Source organism: Eretmochelys imbricata, chromosome 12 (assembly GCF_965152235.1).
Source record: "Eretmochelys imbricata isolate rEreImb1 chromosome 12, rEreImb1.hap1, whole genome shotgun sequence".
Lineage (NCBI taxonomy): Eukaryota > Metazoa > Chordata > Testudines > Cheloniidae > Eretmochelys > Eretmochelys imbricata.
Window position 1 is genome coordinate 6,370,377 of NC_135583.1, and position 19,043 is coordinate 6,389,419.

At 48.6% G+C, this 19,043-nt stretch overlaps 1 protein-coding gene across 6 annotated transcripts in view; it reads right to left on the reverse strand.

The window, feature by feature from the left end:
- Positions 1-12,193, reverse strand: part of ZDHHC1 (zDHHC palmitoyltransferase 1) — a 63,537-nt gene extending 51,344 nt beyond the window's left edge. For all 6 annotated transcript variants that reach the window (XM_077831368.1, XM_077831367.1, XM_077831364.1 and 3 more), the window contains exon 1: positions 12,066-12,193. The gene's annotated coding sequence lies outside the window, so the exon portion shown is untranslated. The remainder of the gene's footprint in view (positions 1-12,065) is intronic.
- Positions 12,194-19,043: the final 6,850 nt, after the last annotated feature.

A 19,043-nucleotide genomic window follows, 5' to 3' on the forward strand; every position in this document is an offset into this window, starting at 1 on the left:
CATATCAGTTTGATCCTCCAGTAGCCTCAGTATTGCATCCTGCCTCCTCTCATCACACTGACACCACCTCTCCTCTCGCTCGTCCCTCCTGTCCTCTCGCTCATCCCTCCTGTCCTCGCATTCGTTTTGTGCTTTCCTGGACTCTGACATTGTCTCCCTCAACGCACAAACCCAACTAACCCCCCCTCCCCATACACAAACACCCAATTTTCTGGGATGATCGCTTCACCCTTCTCCCTCACCCTGTGGGTAACAGCGGGGATGATTTCTGTTCAGCCACAGGCAAACAGCTCAGCAGGAATGGCCACCTCTGAATGTCCCCTTAATAAAATTCCCCTATTTCAACCAGGTGACCATAAATGATATCACTCTCCTGAGGATAACACAGAGAGATAAAGAACAGATGTTGCTTGAATCCCAGCAAATACCAGGACCATACGCTGCCATGTTTTGTTATGCAATGATTCCAGACTACGTGCTGCTGGCCTGCCGTGGTAAAGTGTCCTACCATGGAGGACGGAATAAGGCTGCCCTCCCCAAAAACTTTTTGCAAAGGCTTTGGGAGTACATCCAGGAGAGCTTCACTGAGATGTCCCTGGAGGATTTCCGCTCCATCCCCATGTACGTTAACAGACTTTTCCAGTAGCTGTACTGGCCGTGAATGCATCCCAACTCTTCAGGGCAAATTAATCATTAAACACGCTTGCTTTTAAACAGTGCATTATATTTACAAAGCTACACTCACCAGAGGTCCCTTCTCTGCCTTCTAGGTCAGGGAGCCTGCCTTCGGTGGGTTGGGAGGGTACTAGATCCAGGGTGAGAAACAGTTCCTGGCGGTCGGGGAAAACGGTTTCTACATTTGCTTGCTGTGCTTCAACCGCCTCCTCCTCATCATCTTCCTCATCCCCAAAATCCGCATCCCTGTTGCATGAGAGTCCATTGAGGGAGTCCACGCACCGGGCTGGGGTAGTTGTAGGGGCACCCCCTAGAATGGCATGCAGCTCATCATGGCAGCAGCAGCATGTCTGGGGCTCTGACCCAGAGCGGTCGTTTGCCTCTCTGGTTTTTTGGTAGGCTTGCCCGAGCTCCTTAAGTTTCACACGGCACTGCTGCGGGTCCCTGTTATAGCCTCTGTCCTTCATGCCCCTAGAGATTTTTTCAAATATTTTGGCATTTCGTCTTTTGGAACGAAGTTCTGATAGCACGGATTCGTCTCCCCATACAGCGATCAGATCCAATACCTCCCGTTCGGTTCATGCTGGAGCTCTTTTGCGATTCTGGGACTGCATGGTCACCTGTGCTGAAGAGCTCGCATGGTCACCTGTGCTGATCAGCTCACCATGCTGGTCAAACAGGAAATGAAATCCAAAAGTTCATGGGGCTTTTCCTGTCTACCTGGCCAGTGCATCTGAGTTGAGAGTGCTGTCCAGAGCAGTCACAAAGGAGCACTCTGGGATAGCTCCGGAGGCCAATACCATCTAATTGAGTCCACACTACCCCAAATTCGACCCAGCAAGGTCGACTTCAGCACTAATCCACTCGTTGGGGAGGAGTACAGAAACCCAGTTTTAAGAGCCCTTAAAGTTGGAAAAAATGGCTTCGTAGTGTGGACGGGTGCAGGGCTAAACCGATCTAACGCTGCTAAATCCGACCTAAACTCGTAGTGTAGACCAGGGCTAAAAGTGTGTACACAGGTGGAACGGCTAGTAAGCTTTACCTGGTGATTAAGGAGACTTAGATCAATTTCTGCAGAACTCAAACTTCAATTAAAAAATAATTTCTAGCCCTTATGATTGTGGAAAAAGAACCCTACCAAATGTGAACCATGCAGCTCCAGTGCCTATGCTTCTGCTCATAATTTTACTGTTGCTACAAAGGCCATGTCTACACTACAAACTTACATCAACTCAAGTTACGTTAGCATACAGCCACCGCAGTTAGTATATCACTTGTGTGCGTGCATACTTGGCTCATGTCGGCGGGGCACGTATTCATCAGGAGTGCTTGTATTGATGCAGAGTGCAGTGCACCATGGGTAGGTATCCCATTGTGCAATTCACCCATGTCCAGCACATTCTCTTTTGGGAAGTTTTGGCAATGTATGATGGGGCTAATTCAATCGCGCAGCGGTGACTGGGTCAACTTCCCTGTGACAACTATCTCCATCCCATAATTTCATCTATACCCCATAATTTTTGCAGCTTTCTTTCAAAATGCCACAAACCTGAACAACTCTCCTTGCTGTCTGCAATCTCTGAGAGAAGGATGGATCCTGCACAGCTCTGCACTAGTGTCCTGAGTGTTGCAAGCAAAGCGTGCACAATCCTATAGTACTTGCAGAGCTGCAAGAAGAGACACAGGGAACATGATGATTCCTTGGAGGACAGATTGCTGTGGGACATAGCCAGAACCAATTTAAGTTTGTTGCTGGCATTCATGCAGCAGCTGCAGATGGTGGACCACCCGGTTCTGGGCCCGAGAAACAAGCATTACAACTTGCTGGGATCGCATTGTCATGCAGGTTTGGGGTGACAAGCAGTGGCTGGAGAACTTTTGGATGTACACAGCCACATTCCTGGATCTGTGTGCCAAGCTTGCCCCAGCCCTCCAGTGCAGGGACACCAAAATGAGAGCTGCACTGACAGCAGAGAAGTAAGTGGAGATCGCACAGTGGAAACTTACGATGCCAGGTTGCTACCAGTCAGTCGGGAATCAATTTGGAGTCAGGAAATCCACCACGGGGCTGTTGTGATGCAAGTGTGAAGGGCCATTAATTGCCTCCTACTGTGCAGGACTATGCCTCTCAGCAGTGTGCATGACACAGTGGATGGATTTAGTGCAATGAGGTTCCCGAAGCACGGTGGAGATAGATGACACGCATATCCCTATTTTGGCACCAGACCACCTTGCCACAGAGTACATCAACAGAAAGGGCGACTTTTATATCGTTACACAAGCACTGGTGGATCACTTCACTGATATCAGTGTGGGCTGTCAGGGAAGGTGCATGACACTCACATGTTTAAGCGCACAGGACGGATCAGAAAGCTCCAAGCCAGGTCTCTCTTTCCTGACCGGCAGATTACCACTGGCAATGTTGAAATGCCAGTAGTGATCCTCGGCAACCCAGCCTTACCCCTTGCTTCCCCAGCTCATGAAGCCATTCACCACCCACCTCAACAGTACCAACGAACACTTCAGCTACTGGCTCAGCAGGTGAAGAATGACAGTCGAATATGCCTTTGGTTGTTTGAAGGGATGCTGGCATTATTCACTCACAAAATTGACCTCACCTGAGAAAAATATCCCAATGGTTATAGTTGCCTGCTGTGTCCTGCATAACATCTGTGAAGCTAGGCCGGAAAAGTTTCCACTGAGGTGGAGGTGGAGTTGCTCTCTGCTGAATTTGAACAGCCAGATACAAGGGCTATTGGAAGAGCTCCATGTGGAGCTATACGGTTCAGGGAGGCTTTGAAAGACCATTGTAATATTGACCCAGAGTTGTGTGTGTTGCTGTAGTGTGCTCTATCCGGCCCTGGTCTTTTGCAGCCTGGTATGAATTGTGTGGTGATTGCTGCACATATGGGGATATAACATTGTCAATGCACCTATTAATTTTGTTTGTGAATGACCTTATGAGTTGTGTGACACTGTGCATTAACAGGTAATCGGCTTCGTTCAGAACCGCTGAGCACCAGCTAGCATATGTTGTGAACGAATAAAGAAACTGTGTTTCAAATAACAGAATTTTATTATTCTGTAACCAAACCTGTGCAAAAAACAACAACAACAACAAAACCCCAAAAAACCTCCCATCATTTAAAAACAAATACATTTTAAAAAATTAATAAAACATAATAAATTAACAGAACTTATGAAGGGGAAAAACATTCATGCCCCTTTCAGCTACACATAAACCACCTGTGGCTTTCACAGGTCTGTGTTTGTGACACTGTGATTGTCTTTAATGTCTCCCGGGAAGGAGCGGTAGGGATAATGCAGAGACCCCTGAGACCACATGGAATGTTAAGGAGACACATAGGGAGGTCTGGATATTGAGTTCTCAATGGGCTGCAGAGTGAGGCAAGCATGGGACTGGTGAGACTGCAGCATCTGTGTTTGCTACCTCAGAATCCCCATTATATCCTGGTGCATCTCCCTTTCATTTTCTTGCACCTTTCTCCTCTTCACTCTATCCGTCTCCAGGCTGTCCACAATGTTCATCCTCCTGGCCCTGTGCTCGCTGTCTGATTCAGAACTAGCTTGCAGGATCTTCTGGAACATGTCATCCTGAGTCCTTTTCTTTCTCTTCCTTATCTGGCTCAGGTGTTCTGTGGGTGTGGAGGGGGAGACCCTGAAGGCCACAATGGCAGCAGCTGCAGATAAAACACACAGTGGGTAGCATTTTCGGTGTATTCACTATGGAAAATAAAACTTAAGATGCTGAACTCACTCCCCTAAAGTTTTAAGCACTATATTCTCACTTCTGCTTGAGATTGCTTGTGCACGACACCAGTCACAGCACCAGTCACGGTGAGCATGGCCCCCCCAGGGGTTGGGGAAATGAGGAGGGAATTGCTTATTTGCACGATTCTAGTAGTATTGGGCAGCGCCACTGAGTACTGGCACCGTACTGCGCAGGCAGTGGTGATTTCAGCTCATCTCGCCTTTCTGAGGGTAACAGAAGCAGAAAGAGCACTGAGGCCATCCAGGCCAGACCATACACTGCTAGACTCTGTACGGCAATGGTGCCTGCTGACGTTATGGCTGAATAGTGTGGGAAAGTGTCCTACTGTGGAAGAAGAAATAAGGCAGCCCTCCCTAGAAACCTTTGGCAGAGGATTGCAGAGTACCTCCACTGAAGTTTCACAGAGATCTCTCTGGAGGATTCCCGGGACAACCCTGCACAAAAACTGCTCTGCCTGCCCCACCCCTCTCATAATTCTAGAGGGGAATGAAAAGCAGACATCAATTCTACCTCTCTTGGATGTACCACTACCTCTTCTAGCAAGAGTAAATTAATGATAAGTCAAAAGATGTGTCCTGCTACTTTGGGAGTGCCATCCCTGTAATTTTAAATTAAACTACACACTTACCTGAAGTTCTTTCCCCTGCATTGGGCTTGCCAGTGCTTAACTAGTGGGACTGGCTGGACTGTCGCAGTGTCAAAAACAGGCCTAGGCTCGCTGGCCAGTTGGATCCCCCAGTCAGCTGTCCCTCCTCCTCCTCCTCACTGTTCACAGCAGGGGCCTGTGACTCAGGCTTCTCAGAGGTATCCAGAGTGCTCTTGTGGGTGGGGTGGTGTCTCTGCTGAGTATGGCACGTAGCTCTTTCTAAAAGTGGCAGGTCCGTGGCTTGGCACTGGATCGATTGTTTGCCTCCATGGCCTTCTGATATGCCTGCTGCAGCTCCTTGGCTTTCACGCTGCACTGCTGCTGGTCCCTGTTGTAGCCCTTGTCCTGCATCCCCTGAGCAATTTCCTCATAAATGTCCATGTTTCTGCAGCTGATTTGGAGCTGTGTCTGCACAGCCTCTTTTCCCTCCAAGCCATGGAGAGCCAATACCTCTGGTCTACTCCACACAGGAGCGAGTCTGGATTGTGTAGCCAGCATGCTCAGCTGAGAAGTTGGACTCAACAATGGAGAGCTGCTAGGTGTGCTCCTGAAGCGGGGCATCCAGGAAAAGGAATTTCAAAAATTCACTGGGATTTAATGGGGAGGTTGGACTGCCGGTCTCTGTGACTCCTGGGCTGTGGAGCTCACAATGTGGGCCAGAGCGGTCAGTATGGAGTGTTGTGGAAGAGGACAGTAACAGTTGACTAAGTAAGGCAGGGTCTACACTCACACTGCGTCTACCTAGGAACTCCGAACTTGGCTCTATGCTGCTCAGGGCGGTGATGTTATTAAATCAGTGTAACAGGCACTTATGTTGGTGGGAGCCAAATTTTAGTGTAGACACATGCACAAGTAGGTTGATGTAAGCAGCCTTCTATCGACCTAACTCTATAGTGTAAACCAGGCCTCAGAAAAGCTAACAAAAATGGTGCACTTCACTACCTCCATTCAGAACCCTGTAGGCAATGTGAAATTGACCTGATTCTTGTCAGTTTCTTGTTTGGGAAAGCTTTGAACAATGGATCTAGTCACTGTCCAGGAGGATGCAAAAAAATTAAAGGCAGTTAATTGACCCATGAACAATCTCCAGCACCTAGAACACGTCAATTCCCAGGTCTGATCTACGACTCTCAGGGAAAGTCATCTCACCTGGGATCCCAAAATGTAAACTTCCTCAATAACAGGGACAGAAACAAGTTCTGCATACCCTCAAGATCCTTTCCCTAGCCCAGTAGCATCACTTCCACTTACACGATATAAGCCTCAGCTTGTCTTCACATACAACTCCTAATCTCACTTCAACTGTTCCTACAGTTTCAGGCATGCTAGCAGCTTTGCTGAGTGAGCCACAATTGAAAAGGGAAATTGAGCCTCTTACATCACTAACAGCTTGGCACTGCTGCCTTGTCTGCTTCTCCTTATACCTAGAAGCAGCGTCTGACTTGGTGCCACATGACATTTTGATTAAAAAATTAGAACAATATAAAATTAACATGGCATACATTAAATAGATTAAAAACTGGTAGGTCTCAAAATAGAATTGTAAACTGGGAATTGTCATCAAGTGAGTCTGTATCCAATGGGGTCCAGCAGAGATTGGTTCTTGGCCCTACACTATTTAACATTTTTATCAATGACCTAGAAGAAAACATAGAATCATCACTGATAAAGTCTTCAGATGACACAAAAATTGGGGGAGCAGTAAATAAAGAAGAGAAGAGGTCACTGTTTCAGAGTGAGCTGCATCGCTCGGAAAACAGGCCGCAGGCAAACAATATGTATTTTATACATCTAGCCATATTAAATCTATGAACAAAGAATGTAGGCCATATTTACAAGATGGGAAACTCTATCCTGGGAAGCAATAACTCTGAAAAAGATTTGGGGGTCATGGTGGATAATCTTCTGAACATGAGTTCCCAATGTGACACAATGGCCTAAAGAGCTAATGCGATCCTGGAATGCACAGACAGAAGAATCTCAAGGAGAAGACAGGTTATTTTACTTTTGTAAGTACTGCTGGAATATCATGTCCAGTTCTAGTGTGCACAATGCAAGAATGATGCTGATAAATTGGAGAGTGTTCAGAGTCATGAGAACGATTAAAGGATTAGAAAACATTTCCATCCCACCATCAACCTCAGCCTGGTCCAGTCCACACAAGAGATCCACTTCCTGGACACTACAGTGCTAATAAACAATGGTCACACAAACACCACCCTATACCGGAAACCTACTGACCGCTATTCCTACCTACATGCCTCCAGCTTTCACCCTGACCACACCACACGATCCATCGTCTACAGCCAAGCTCTGCGATACAACCGCATTTGCTCCAACCCCTCAGACAGAAACAAACACCTACAAGATCTCTGTCAAGCATTCTTAAACTACAATACCCACCTGCGGAAGTGAAGAAACAGACTGATAGAACCAGAAGAGTTCCCAGAAGTCACCTACTACAGGACAGGCCTAACAAAGAAAATAACAGAACACCACTAGCCGTCACCTTCACCCCCAACTAAAACCCCTCCAATGCATTATTAAGGATCTACAACCTATCCTGAAGGATGACCCAACACTCTCAGAAATCTTGGGAGACAGGCCAGTCCTTGCCTACAGACAGCCCCCCAACCTGAAGCAAATACTCACCAACAACCACATACCACACAACAGAACCACTAACCCAGGAACCTATCCTTGCAACAAAGCCCGTTGCCAACTGTGCCCACATATCTATTCAGGGGACACCATCACAGGGCCTAATAACATCAGCCACACTATCAGAGGCTCGTTCACCTGCACATCCACCAATGTGATATATGCCATCATGTGCCAGCAATGCCCCTCTGCCATGTACATTGGTCAAATTGGACAGTCTCTACGTAAAAGCATAAATGGACACAAATCAGATGTCAAGAATTATAACATTCATAAACCAGTCGGAGAACACTTCAATCTCTCTGGTCACGCAATTACAGACATGAAGGTCGCTATCTTACAACAAAAAAACTTCAAATCCAGACTCCAGCGAGAAACTGCTGAATTGGAATTCATTTGCAAATTGGATACTATTAATTTAGGCTTAAATAGAGACTAGGAGTGGCTAAGTCATTATGCAAGGTAGCCTATTTCCCCTTGTTTTTTCCTACCCCCCCCCAAGACGTTCTGGTTAAACTTGGATTTATGCTGGAAATGGCCCACCTTGATTATCATACACATTGTAAGGAGAGTGGTCAGTTTGGATGAGCTATTACCAGCAGGAGAGTGAGTTTGTGGGGGGGGGGGGGGGAGGGGGGGAGAAAACCTGGATTTGTGCTGGAAATGGCCCACCTTTATTATCATGCACATTGTAGGGAGAGTGGTCACTTTGGATGAGCTATTACCAGCAGGAGAGTGAGTTTGTGTGTGTATGGGGATGGGGGTGGGGGTGGGGGTGAGAAAACCTGGATTTGTGCTGGAAATGGCCCACCTTGATTTTCATACACATTGTAAGGAGAGTGGTCACTTTAGATAAGCTATTACCAGCAGGAGAGTGGGGTGGGAGAAGGTATTGTTTCATGGTCTCTGTGTATATAATGTCTTCTGCAGTTTCCACAGTATGCATCCGATGAAGTGAGCTGTAGCTCACGAAAGCTTATGCTCAAATAAATCGGTTAGTCTCTAAGGTGCCACAAGTACTCCTTTTCTTTTTGCGAATACAGACTAACACGGCTGTTACTCTGAAACATGCCTTATAGTGAGATTCAAGGAGCTCAATCTATATAACTTAACAAAGAGAAGGTTAAGGGGTAATTTGATCACAATCTACAAGTACCTACACAGGGAACAAATATTTAATAATGGGCTCTTCAATCTAGCAGAGAAAGGTATAATATGATCTAATGGCTGGAAACTGAAGCTAGGCAAATTCAGATTGGAAATAAGATGTAAATGTTTGATGGTAAGGGAAATTAACCATTGGAACAATTTACCAGAGGTTGTGGTGGATTCTCCATCACTGAAGACGTATAAATCAAAATTGGATGTTTTCTAAAAGATATTCTCTAGAAATTCTAGGGAGAAGTTGTGTGTGTTATATGGGTTAGAGTAAATGATCACAGTGGCCTCTTCTGGCCTTGGAATCTGCGAATATGTGAAATTCTGTGATCTGTGAGACAGGTTTGACTTGATCACCTAATGATTCCTGCTGTCCTTAAATTCTATGAATCATGAAAACCTTTTACCAATACTTCTGTACAAACACTTTTACCAAAGTTTTTCCCTCCCTCAGGATGTTTGGTGTAGGACTTGGTAGCATCCTTATTATGATCATAAAAGTTTCCTTTTGGAAAGGCAGACAGCACCAAATTATGCAGGAATTCATGAATAAATTTTCCTTCTGTGTAAAAAAGGGTCTTAATACAAATAATTAGGAACACTTATAATTGCATGCATGCACACACACATGCACATAAGCACTAACAATAACAGCAACAACTGCTCAATTAAACAGTTATAACAAAAACTGCAACTTTTTTCTTATTTTACAATTTCAGAGTCAAAGTGAACAAATGGAATGAGTTGTGTCAATTGAGTAAATATGATTTAATTAACAGTGAACCATGCATCTCACTTACTACACTTGTAGTTGTCTGACTTCAGAAAAAATCAAAAAGCTGACCCTCGACCATTTTCATCAGACATTTCTGTGCATGATAGCGGGTAAGTTGAAAGAAAGCAAGATGCACTTTGGTTATTATGTCCAAGTACTGAATTGCATCTTTTCAAATGCTATTCACGGAATACTAAGACAATGAAATGCCCATATTCCGGAAAAACCTTTTATCTGTCACTCTTTCCTATGTAATTTGAATGCAGCATTATTGTTTCAAATATTGATTAGTTCAATAGAGGACATCAAAGTTATCTGCATAAACATTAAAGCAAAGGGGCTATCATTTTGTATGTTTCCACAAACTTGATCTAACACAGTTGGCAAATCTATGATGTAATTTTGGAATTAAAAACAGGAAAGAAAGTGAAGATATTCCAGCCACAGATGAAATGTTCTCCAAATTCCTTGAAAAGGCAAGTCACTCTGCTGCTGTATGAGTCTCACAGCAAGTCTAAAGACTGGTTCAACTAATTGTATAACAGGGTCATATCCTTTAAACAGTTTAAATACTACATGCATCCGACAAAGTGCGCATTCACCCACAAAAGCTCATGCTCCAATACGTCTGTTAGTCTATAAGGTGTCACAGGACTCTTTGCCGCTTTTACAGATCCAGACTAACACAGCTACCCCTCTGAAGCTTTAAATAGTTTGTGAGCCCTCCAGTGACATTCACTGTGTTCTATATTTTAGAAACCATCAGAGACCAGTTAGAGCAGTATTAAGGTAGGCTTTGTATGTTTTATATAATTAATAAACTTGGTTATTTGGGAACCAACTGCGCCCATGTGGTTTCTTCATATTTTAGATGTGAAACAAACAAGAGACATCAAAAGAAATATTTTTATATTTATTACACAATTAAATGAATTTTGATAAATGTAGCCATTTTCCCTGTTCTTAATTTGTCTAACAAATAGGATTCATATAGACTTTGTAATTTTTAACTGCTCATATAATTCCTATGAAAACATTCCAGCCAGATTTGCAAGAAATTGGTTGATTATTGCTTTTTGGTTGTTTTTTTATATGCATATTGTAAGCTTACTAACAAAGAAAATGGGAATACACTACTTGGCAGAAAAATTTTGGCCAAGAAATTAAGCTTTGGCTCCGGGCGTGGCATATCCTCATCTATTCATAATGGTCACAAGGATGCATCCCTTGAGGTGACCCAAAAGCATTTTGTCATATAGAGCTAGTCATAACTCAGTTCCTCTACAAATCAGAAGTGGACCAGTGTGTGACAAACAAAACATTAGTTCTTCTTCACACAAAGCACGGTAAACCTGTGGAACTCTTGCCAGGGGATGTTGTGAAGGCCAAAACTAACTGGGTTCAAACAAGAATTAGATAAGTTCATGGAGGATAGGTCTATCAATGGCAACTGGTCAGAGATACAACCTTGTGCTCCGGGTGTCCCTAAGCCTCTAACTGCCAGATGCTGGGACTGGATGACAGGAGATAGATCACTTTGATAATTGCACTGTTCTGTTCATTCCCTCTGAAACACCTGGCATTGGCCACTGTCAGAAGACAGGATACTGGGCTACGTGGACCTTTGGTCTGACCCTATTTGGCCATTCTTATGTTCTTATATGTCAGCATATTGCTCAAGCATAAAGGGTCAGGCTGGAGGAGTGACATGTCCCAGCTACGTCACAACAGTCTAAGTCACCAGGATGTGTCCTTTGCGGGACCTGAGAAGCATTTCATGCACAGCCACTGAAAGCCGCTTTCTTTATTTGAATAATTAATCATTAAACCCGACTATAAGTTGTTATAAAATTCAGTCACATTTACTTTGGCAACATTTCTAATAATTCACCGTCCTCTGATGATGAAAAAACCCCACTTGGTGTTGGAAGGACATAGGCTAGGGTTGCCAACCGGAATTGAAGATCAACCTCTCCCTAAAGATTAGGTCATGCGACGAAATCTCCAAGGATCCATCCAGCCACAATTGGCAACCCCCCCCCGGGCACCACAAACACAGGGCTGCAGCCCGGCAGGGGGGGTTGCAATGAACCCCCTGCCCGCCCCGGCGCACGGCGCGCGCTTTATAAAGGGCCGCAGGCAGGGCAGGGCGCTACACCCCGAGGACCGATACGCGCAGCAGGCCCCTGGGGCCCCGGCTCCTCTCCCGGGCCCCCGCGAGCGGAGGTTCCAGCCGGGCCGGGCCGGGCCGGGCCGGGCCGGGCCGGGCCGGGCCGCCCTTGCCTGACGGCTCCGCCCTCCGCAGCCGGAGGAACCGCTCGGGAGACCCGGCTCCCCGGGCTGCGGCCGCTCCTCACCTTCTCCCCGCAGCGAGAGGCGGCTCTGGGCACCCCGCTCCTGCCTCATCCCGCGGGGCGCGCTCAGGGCCAGGCCGCTGGCTCCAGGCACCTCCCGTGCGCCGGCCTGGGTCAGGCCGCTGGGCCCGTCTCCATGGCGACGGCGACGGCGACGGCGCGGCGCAAGGACCAAACCGCGCAGGCGACGGGCTGGCTCCGGTCGCACGGCTCGGGCCGGGCGCTCCCGGAGCGGGAGCGGCTTCCGGGCCTTGGAACAGGCGGGCGGCGCCGCTTACCCGCCCCCGGCTTCACGAGGGGCCGCCCCGCGAGACCCCCCCAGCCCCCCGGCCCCATCCAGCCTGCCCCCCCGACCCACTGCCCCGATACTCCCCCCATCCAGCCTGCCCCCCCGACCCACTGCCCCGATACTCCCCCCACCCCCATCCAGCCTGCCCCCCCGATCCCCTGACCCACTGCCCCAACACCCCCGAGGCCCCCACCCAGCCTTCCCCCCCGACCCACTGCCCCGATACCCCCCACCCAGTCTGCCCCCGTACCCTTGCCCCAACACCCCCGACCCCCACCCAGCCTGCCCTCCTGGCCCACTGCCCCAACACCCCCGACCCCCACCCAGCCTGCCCCCCTGGCCCACTGCCCCGAGGCCCCCACCCAGCCTGCCCCCCCAACCCACTGCGCCGATACCCCCGACCCCCACCCAGCCTGTCCCCTGATCCACTGCCCTGATACCCCCGATCCCTTCCCAGCCTGCCCCACTGCCCCAACACCCGCGAGGCCTCCACCCACCCTACCCCCCCGGCCCTGAGCCACTGCCCCAATAGCCATGAGATCCCCACCCCCTAACCCCCCCAACCCTGACTCACTGCCCCAAGACCCCTGATCCTGACCCACCCTACCCCAGCCGAGTCCCTGACCCACTGCCCCAACACCCGCAAGACCCACACCCACTGCCCCAATACCCCTGACCCCCACCCACCCTACCCTCCAAACCCCTGACCCACTGCCCCAATACCCACGAGACCCCCACCCCCGACCCACTGCCCCAATACCCCCGGCCCCCACCCAGCCTGCCGTCCCCGACCCACTGCCCCAATACCCCCGGCCCCCACCCAGCCTGCTGCCCCCGACCCACTGCCCCAATACCCCCGACCCCCACCCAGCCTGCCCCCCTGAGCCCCCGACCCACTGCCCCACTACCCATGACCCCCATTCTATGCCCCCGAGCCCCTGACCCACTGCCCCAATACCCGTGAGACACCCACTCACCCTACCCCCGACACACTGCCCCAATACCCCCAACCCCCACCCATCCCCCTGAGACCCCGACCCACTACCCCAACACCTGTGAGCCCCCCACTCTCCTTACCTCCATGAGCCCCCAACTCACTGCCCTAACACCCGCAAGACCCCCCCCAGAGACACTGACCCACTTCCCCAATACCCGCGAGTCCCCGACCCACTGCCCCAATACCTGTGAGACCCTCACCACCCCACCCCCTCAGAGACCCCCTACCCACTGCCCCAACACCCGTGAGCCCCGCAGCCCACCAAGAGCCCCACCCACTGCCCCAACACCCACAAGACCTTCACCCACACTACCCCCCAAGCCTCCCACCCACTGCCGCAACACCCACGAGCCCCCTACCTCCCTGAGCCACCGACCCACTGCCCCAATACCTGTGAGATCCCCACCCACTGTTCCAAGGAGGAGGGATGCAGCGAGCAGCAGAGACGAGTGGAGGAGGCAGTGGGGGTCTCGGGGAAGGGGGGGGCACCGCGGCCCAGTTGTCCAGCAGCAGGTTGGCATCAGCGCCAGGCCTATTATACCCACTGCCTATGGCCCCAGGCAAGGAGCAACTTCCGTGTCCCCCTGCCCCCCCCCCAATTTGTTAAACTTTTCAATATCTTATTTTTATTGTGTTTGTAGCTCATTTCATGACTTTGATGCATGATTTGCATGCATAGAATCACAGAATATCCGGGTTGGAAGGGACCTCAGGAGGTCATCTAGTCCAACCCCCTGCTCAAAGCAGGACCTAATCTCTTGTCAGATAAGACGATACATTTGCATGCTAGGATCTGTCAATCTGTATTTATTCATGCCACATATAATCAAATAAAAAATGTGTTTTCTCTAAGCTTATAGAAAGTCTCTCTCTTTATAGAAATAAGCTATACCAATAGAAGCACTTCTCTACTGGTATAACTGCATCCAGACCAGCGGTGTACTGTTTTAAGGCTTATCAGTTTTCAACTGTATTTTTTTCGTTAAAGCAAAATAAAAACTGTGTGTGGGCCAGCCCTAAGGGATTTTGTTTAATTTTTAGCCACCAGATGGAGGTTTTCAAACCGTCTGACCCCTAACAAATTATTAATGAGGCAGGGATTTCAGAGAACAAAGAGAAGCCTTGGCCAAAGGCCTCCTGTACGTGATTAGATGTTGGGGGCTATATGGGAATAGATGGTTACAGAAGCACCTCTGCTCATGAAAACCAGGCTCTGCCGTCCTCAAGAGAGATGGTCAGTGATGTGTGAGAGATCTGTGCAGAGAAAGCATCAAGGCCCCTTTCTGTACATATACACATCTATAAAGCTGATTTCCAGCCTTGGTTGGAAAGACTTCAAGGTGCAGGGCTCCAAACCTCAGAGTGAAACAGATTCAGAGGGGAATAAAAGCTGACAGGATGTGTGGAAAAATAAAGATACCCAGAGCTCTTCCTCAGGGAGCTGAAAACCAAAAGTGACAAGGATCTGATGATTCACCACAGCCCTGCACCTTGTGTCATTTATACCTGTGAAAAGCAAGTGTGGAACCATTCCACGCTGAGCCAGTGGCATTTTACACTCTGCGCAGGTGTAACAGATCACATAAGCTACAGGGGATCAGGCCCAGGGCCAGCTGCAACAGAAAGGAAAGAACAAACTACAGGGCCAATGCTTGAGAGGTGCTGAGCCCCTGCCTCTGCCATGGCAGCCAATGGGAAATGCAGATGCTCAGCACTTAGGGCCTACTTCTGCAAACATGAATACTTTTACTCATGTGAGTCATTGCATTAAAGCCAGTGGATGCATGTGATGAAAGTTACATGTTTACATGTGTACAGGATCAGTCACATGTTTGGTCTGGAAAATAACAATCTCTCTCTCCACCGCCCCCCACAGTGTGCCTCACAGGCCAGCCTCTGTGCAAGGTGTTTCTCAGTAAGGAGCTGGCCTACCCTAATTAATCTCTTCCACCTCTGAAGACCCTGATCCTATGAATACAAAGCTGCAGCAAACAACTGTCTGGCAAGATCTGAAACCTGTTTTGCTGGGGTGCCTTTTTATTGCCCTGGCTGGAGGAAGCGAGATTGGTAAGGTGGAAAACTTTGTACAATTGTGCTGATCTGGTGGGAACCCTCACGGCCTTGAAATGGAGAAGGAAAACCCAAATCTTGCTGAGTGTTAATGCTGAGTGAAGAAACAGGAAATTATTCATAGAGGGACCAGGCAGGCAGCTGAAGGCCAGAGAACTACAGTTCCCAGCCTGCTGCGCGCCGGGTGACGCCAGCTGGGTTGCACGTGGTGCGTAATCAGCTGCTTAAGGAGCCGGCGCTCAGAGGCAGGCGTGGGATCGTGGGAGGCTTTTTGTTCCCGTTCCGCAGGTATGAGTAAGGGGCGGAGGCTGTGCGATCCCGGGGGGCTTTGTGGCTGGGGGATCAATGAGCACAGGAGTCCCACAATGGCCAGCAGAGAGGGGTTTGGTGCCGGTATGATAGTGCCCTCCTTTCCCTCCCCACTGCAGAGGTGGGTATCAAAACAGCATCCCTAGCCCACCCCTTCTTCCCTTCCTATCCCATCCCCTTGTAGGCATCGGTACAGGAGCCCTCGAGTCATCCCAGAGGGGGAGGAGGCCACTACATAACAGACTCTGTAGCAGCTATATGATCCTCATTTCCCTTTCGGTGCTGAAATAGGGCCCTGGAAACCCACCACCGCCACCCATACACCTACACGTGTCTGTGGCTGCACCCTTGTGACACGTCTGCTGCGAAGGATGCTGCTGCAGGGCCTATGGGGGAGCTGCCTGCTGCGGACATTGGACCTTAACCCTCCTGGTGCCCACCATAAAATGAGGATTACTGTTCCCTTTGAGGTGCTTGGTGCAGGCTCTGTGTTTGCCCTTCCCCATTCTTTTGTCCCCATTTCCTATGCTAGTGGGTCTGCTCTTTTTTCAGGCTGGTGTGCGAAAGGTGGGTTGTTTTTTGCCTGGCTGGAATTCTCCTGCTGCATGTGGCCTGGCTGTGCTGTGACTGAGGGTCAGCAGTGGCAGAGGGTAGGACATAGAGCAAAGAGTCTTTCTCCTGGTTATAGTGTCCCTGCTGTCAGCAGATTTCAGGGTTAAACTGCCCACAAGGAAGCTCTGCAGTGGAAGCAAGGGGTTAAAAGTTTCTGTGGGCAGTGTAGCTCTTCCAGAGGGATTCATAGGAATCATTCATTGAACTAGACTGCTAGTCACAGAAGTGTGATCCTCCTGGCTGTAAGCAGAGACAGATGCCACCTGCTTTCATAGGAAGGGCTGATCCCCTCTAATACACCTGATGGACTGTGCCATGCTATTTGAGGGTTTAGTGTGAAGTAAGTTGGGAATGGAGATCATTTCTTCCTGACATTATGAAGTCTGCTGCCCGCATGGATACTGCAGTATGCAAGGCAAGGGAATCTGCTCTGCTAGTTCAACTCACTGGAAACCCTCTTTCCTGCACCTTGCAACCATGACTATTCCAATAACTGGAACCGGGCCCTAGGGGGCAACTTCATCCAGACCCTAGATGGCAATCCATTTTATACCCATAAACGTTGACTGATAACCCTTATTACTACTTCCTGGTTACCCTACAAGTGTGGTTCTTGTCCAGGTATGTATCTAGCTTAATAAGCTTCAGAGAAAAATATCTATCTCAGTGCTGTCCTGTACATGTGAGTTCCACTGGTTAACTACATAGTGGATTAGAAGTTTTTTATTAATTTGGATATGTCTGCCCTCAGCTGGCTTTCGCCCTGGAAGGGTGATTTGCTCTGTAATTACACAGAGGTGTTTGAAGTCAATCTCAGGGCTGTGCGAGGAGATGCTGTTCTCAACCTGCTGCTCAAAAGTGCTCCACACTGTATGTAGTGTTTGAAGACATCCACTTCTTAACAAAGAAAACAATGGGGAGGTCATAAAGATCAACTCATACCTTCCCCCATGTGTATCTGCTCCTCAGGCTCCTCTCCCAAGAATGCTCATCCCACACCCAGGATCCTCTTTCTCCATAGAACCCTTCCCAACTCACTTATGTGGATCTAACAAGGCACCTGACTCAGTACTTAACTGCTTCCCCAAGGGATCAGGAGCCACTAACAGGGTTGAGGCAAATACTTCTGGCCTCAATCCTAAACCTATAGTTTAGGTTTGTTTTCTCTAATCCTGTGCTATAATGCTGATGCTGCATGGCTGAGTTACACTTAGAGTAAGACCCTGGGTGACAAAGCTGGTAGCTTATTTTACTAATGCTTGGGTCTTAGTTGATGATCTCCTGATAGGGCAAACTCCAGTCTGCTCCTCATTCCTGTCTGCTCCTCATTCCTGTCTGCATGTTCCCTGCTTCCTGATCGGCACTAAAATGAGCTGAATAAATATACTGTGGAGCTGTGAATTGCACCAATTGGTGTCATTACTGTTTTGTGGTGGAAGGAGGGAAGTATCTCTTGCCTCATACTATAAGGGTTAATCCAGTAACCGTGCACAGTGGGGCCGATAAAGGATAGTATAAAGGCCCTCATTGCCGGGTAAGGGAGGAAAAATGTGGTCTAACTCCTAATTCAAGCTGCTCCTCTGCATCATGACCAGTTTGTAATTAGTGTAGCTCAATTGTAAACAGAACTTTGGAGACAAAGCAATCAGTGCAGACATGTGAGTAATACTTCTGTGATTCAAAGTAACCTGGGTTTGTGCCCTTTTAGTAAAAAGGGAGCCTTTTCCCCTCTTGATTTTTTTTTTTCTTTCCTGCTTTTTAACCCTTGGGGAGTTTTAATTTTTGTTTTCCTTGTTGTTTTTGCTGGAGAGATCTTTGAAGGACCTACAGCAAGAGAGTGGGAGCTTTCTCAACCCATGATTCAGGGGTTAGAGAAGTTGCATCTTGAAGAAAGATGTCTTTCCTCCCAACTGTGTGTCGGGCATTTGACTTAGTGGTATTAGCAAAACCCAAAAGATTTTAAACAGTCTAAATAAAAATCACTTCCTCTTCCAATGAATCAAGTTTTACTTCCTTGGTACTTATAGTGGACAAGTTCTTCATAGAATCTTCCAAGAGAAATGGAAAACAAGATCTGCATTTCTAATGGCAAAAGAGGCCTTTGAGGTCTCCTTTCTTCATCACACAGAAGCAAACAAGGGCATAATCTCTGTTTATTATTATTTTATTATTGTGAACTGTAGCACCTAGGAGCCCTAGAGGTGAACTCAGGCCCCTTCTGTGCTGGGTGCTGTACAAACACAGAACAAAAAGATGCTCCCTGCCCCAAAGAGCTTAGTCTCATCTCTTGCCACTGCCTTCTGCATGTCCCCTTTAAGCACTGGCAATAGCTCTTAGTGTAAGGGGAGGATTTCATAGACTAGTGCATCTCTGAGCTCCAGAGCTGAGGATCTTGCACAAAAGTTGGGATCCTCAGCCTAGCAGTGACTTGGCGGTGTATTTTTGTGATGTGTGGAAAAGCCATAGATGATGCATTGGGGTGGGGGGGGAATGTGGAGTGAAGTCCCCCTCCAGATTTCTGCTTGGCCTGCCAGGGGTGCGGGAGAGAGGGGCTCCCTGCCACAAGGCAGGTTTGGCTCCTGTCCCTGGCAGCCAGGCCTAGGCACTTTTCATGCTGGCCACTCTGGGCCCCTGCTCTGTGCAGCCTGGCGGCTGCCTGAGAGAGCCTGGGGGAAGGGGGCGGCCTGCCTCGCCCCTTCTGCTT